At 35.0% G+C, this 4139-nt stretch overlaps 1 non-coding gene across 1 annotated transcript; it reads left to right on the top strand.

Annotated features, from left to right (window-relative positions):
- The first annotated feature begins 1502 nt into the window (after positions 1–1502).
- LOC148553844 (small nucleolar RNA R71) lies at positions 1503–1606 on the top strand. The gene has a single exon (XR_015893281.1). It is a non-coding gene; the product is annotated as a small nucleolar RNA R71 (small nucleolar RNA).
- Positions 1607–4139: the final 2533 nt, after the last annotated feature.

Raw genomic sequence — 4139 nt, 5'->3', positions numbered from 1 at the left:
AGATCCTTGAGTTGTAAACACAAGGTTGTCCTCATTTAATTGAAGGATCAATTCTCCTCTGTCCACATCAATCACAGCTCTTGCTGTGGCTAGGAAAGGTCTTCCTAGGATGATGGATTCATCCTCTTCCTTTCCCGTATCCAGGACTATGAAATCAGCAGGGATGTAAAGGCCTTCAACCTTTACTAACACGTCCTCTACTTGTCCATAAGCCTGTTTTCTTGAATTGTCTGCCATCTCTAATGAGATTTTAGCAGCTTGCACCCCATAGATTCCCAGTTTCTCTATTACAGAGAGGGGCATGAGGTTTATTCCTGAACCAAGGTCACACAGAGCCTTAAAGATCATGGTGCCTATGGTACAAGGTATTATGAACTTTCCAGGATCCTGTCTCTTCTGAGGCAATGTCAGTTGATCCAGATCACTTAGTTCATTGGTGAACAAGGGAGGTTCATCTTCCCAAGTCTCAATACCAAATAATTTGGCATTCAGCTTCATAATTGCACCAAGAAACTTGGCAGCTTGCTCTTCAGTAACATCCTCATTCTCTTCAGAAGAGGAATACTCATCAGAGCTCATGAATGGCATAAGGAGGTTCAATGGAATCTCTATGGTCTTTGGATGAGCCTCAGATTCCTTTGGTCCCTCAGAGAGAAACTCCTTATTGATCACTGGACGTCCCAGGAGGTCTTCCTCCTTGTGATTCACGTCCTTTCTCCTCTCTTGTGGGTTCGGCCATGGTAATTAATTCAATGGCCTTGCACTCTCCTTTTGGATTCTCTTCTGTATTGCTTGGGAGAGTACTAGGAGGGATTTCAGTGATCCTTTTACTCAGCTGGCCCACTTGTGCTTCCAAATTTCTAATAGAAGACCTTGTTTCATTCATTAAACTCACAGTGGCCTTAGATAGATCAGAGACTAAATTTGCTAAGCTAGATAGATTCTGCTCAGAATTCTCTGTCTGTTGCTGAGTGGATGATGGAAAAGGCTTGCTATTGCTAAACCTGTTTCTTCCACCATTATTAAAGCCTTGTTAAGGCTTTTGATCGTTCCATGAGAGATTTGGGTGATTTCTCCATGATGGATTGTAAGTGTTTCCATATGGTTCACCCAGGTATTTTAACTCTGCTATTGCAGGGTTCTCAGGATCATAAGCTTCTTCCTCAGAAGATGCCTCTTGAGTACTGTTGGATGCAGCTTGCATTCCATTCAGACTCTGAGAAATCATATTGACTTGCTGAGTCAATATTTTATTCTGAGCCAATATGGCATTCAGAGTATCAATTTCAAGAACTCCCTTCTTCATAGGCATCCCATTACTCACAGGATTCCTCTCAGAAGTGTACATAAACTGGTTATTAGCAACCATGTCAATGAGTTCTTGAGCTTCTGCAGGCGTTTTCTTTAGGTGAATGGATCCACCTGCAGAAGTATCCAATGACATCTTTGATAGCTCAGATAAACCATCATAGAATATATCCAGGATGGTCCATTCTGAAAGCATGTCAGAAGGACACTTTTTGGTCAGCTGCTTGTATCTTTCCCAAGCTTCATAGAAGGATTCACCTTCTTTATGTCTGAAGGTTTGAACATCCTCTCTAAACTTGCTCAGCTTTTGAGGAGGAAAGAACTTGGCTAAGAAAGCCGTGACCAGCTTATCCTAAGTGTTCAGGCTGTCTTTGGGTTGAGAGTCCAACCACACTCTAGCTCTGTCTCTTACAGCAAAAGGGAAAAGCATGAACCTGTAGACTTCAGGATTTACTCCATTAGTCTTAACAGTATCACAGATCTGCAAGAATTCAGTTAAGAACTGAAAAGGATCTTCAGATGGAAGTCCATGAAACTTGCAATTCTGCTGCATCAGAGAAACTAGCTGAGGTTTCAGCTCAAAGTTGTTTGCTCCAATGGTAGGAATGGAGATGCTCCTTCCATGTAAATTGGAATTAGGTGCAGTAAAGTCACCAAGCATTCTCCTTGCATTATTGTTGTTGGGTTCGGCTGCCATTTCCTTTACTTGTTCGAAATTTTCAATGAGGTTGTCTCTGGATTGTTGTAATTTAGCTTCTCTTAGTTTTCTCTTCAGGGTCCTTTCAGGTTCTGGATCAGCTTCAACAAGAATGCCTTTTTCTTTGTCCCTGCTCATAAGAAAGAGAAGAGAAAAAGAAAAGAAGAGGAATCCTCTATGTCACAGTAAAGAGGTTCCTTATTGTTAGTAGAAGAAGAAAAGGAATATGGGTGAAGAAGAATGAAGAATCCAAACACAAAGGTGATGATAGGAGCAGAGATGTGAGATGAAGAGAAGTGTTAGTAGATGAATAAATAAATAGATGGGGATGAGAGGAGGAGAGAATTTTCGAAAATAATTTTTGAAAAAGAGTTAGTGATTTTCGAAAATAATTTTTGAAAGAGGTTAGTAGTTTTTCGAACATTCAAATAAAAAATAAAATAATTAGTCTAATTAAAAAGAAATTTTGAAAAAGAGGGAAGATTTTTTCGAAAATTAGAGAGAGAGAGTTAGTTAGGTAGTTTTGAAAAAGGTAGGAAACAAACAAAAAGTTAGTTAGTTAGTTGAAACAAATTTGAAAATCAATTTTGAAAAGATAAGAAGTTAGGAAGTTAGAAAAGATATTTTGAAAATCAAATTTTTGAAAAAAGATAAGATAAGAAGATATTTTTGAAAAGATATGATTGAAATTAGTTTTTGAAAAATATTTGATTTTTAAAATCTCAATTAATGACTTGATTCACAAGAAATCACAAGATATGATTCTAGAACTTAAAGTTTGAATCTTTCTTAACAAGTAAGTAACAAACTTGAAATTTTTGAATCAAAACATTAATTGATGATGTTAATTTCGAAAATATGATGTAAAATTAAGAAGAAGATTTTTGAAAAATATTTTTGAAATTTTCGAAAATGACTAAAAAAAAATTGAAAAAAAGATTTGATTTTTGAAAAAGATAAGATTTTTTTTTATTTTGAATTGAAAATTTGATTTGACTCATAAAAACAACTAGATTTTAAAAATTTTTGAAAAAGTCAACTCAAATTTTCGAATTTGATGAGAGAAAAAGGGGAAGATATTTTTTTGATTTTTTTTGAATTTTTAATGATGAGAGAGAAAAACATGAAAATTATGCGATGCATGAAAATTTTTAGATTAAAACAATGAATGCATGGAAGAATGTTATGAATGTCAAGATGAACACCAAGAACACTTTGAAGATCATAATGAACATCAAGAACACATTTTTGAAAAATTTTTAATGCAAGGAAAACATGCAAGACACCAAACTTAAAAATCTTTAATGCTTAGGCACTAAGAATTCAAGAATGCATATGAAAAACAAGAAAAGACACAAAACATGCAAATGCAAAGATCAAAAAAGAAGACGTACCAAGAACAACTTGAAGATCATGAAGAACACTATGAATGCATGAAATTTTCGAAAAATGCAAGATGAATATGCAATTGACACCAAACTTATAACGTGACTCAAGACTCAAACAAGAAACACAAAAAAATTATTTTTGATTTTTATGATTTTATGATTTTTTTGTATTTTCTTTTAATTTTTTTTTCGAAAATCATTTTGAAAAAGAAAAATAAGGATTCCAAAATTTTTAATATGAATTCCAGGAATCTTGCCATGTTAGTCTAAAGCTCCAATCTGAGGGTTAGACATGGCTTAATAGCCAGTCAAGCTTTAGCAGAACTTTACATTCAGCAGCCAATTTGCTAAGAAAGATAAAGAAGTTCTTCTCTTGAGTCCAAAAGAATTTAGGCATGGCTTTACAGCCAGCCAGGCTTCAACATGCTTCATGAAACACTAGAATTCATTCTTAAAAATTCTGAAGAAAAATATATTTTTGAAAATATTTTTTTTTGTTTTTTTCGAAAACAGGTGAGAAATTTTTGAAAGGTTTTTGAAAAATTTTTGAAAAGAAAACAAAAAGAAAATTACCTAATCTGAGCAACAAGATGAACCGTCAGTTGTCCAAACTCGAACAATCCCCGGCAACGGCGCCAAAAACTTGGTATGCGAAATTGTTACTCAGGTTGTGAATTATTATTCGAAATTGATTCCCTGGCGATGGCACCAAAAACGGATGCACAGAACCATGGTCTAAACATATC

This window comes from Arachis ipaensis, chromosome B7 (assembly GCF_059453495.1).
Source record: "Arachis ipaensis isolate K30076 ecotype BB chromosome B7, ASM5945349v1, whole genome shotgun sequence".
In the NCBI taxonomy this organism is placed as follows: domain Eukaryota; kingdom Viridiplantae; phylum Streptophyta; class Magnoliopsida; order Fabales; family Fabaceae; genus Arachis; species Arachis ipaensis.
This window is presented reverse-complemented; position numbering and strand designations above follow the sequence as displayed.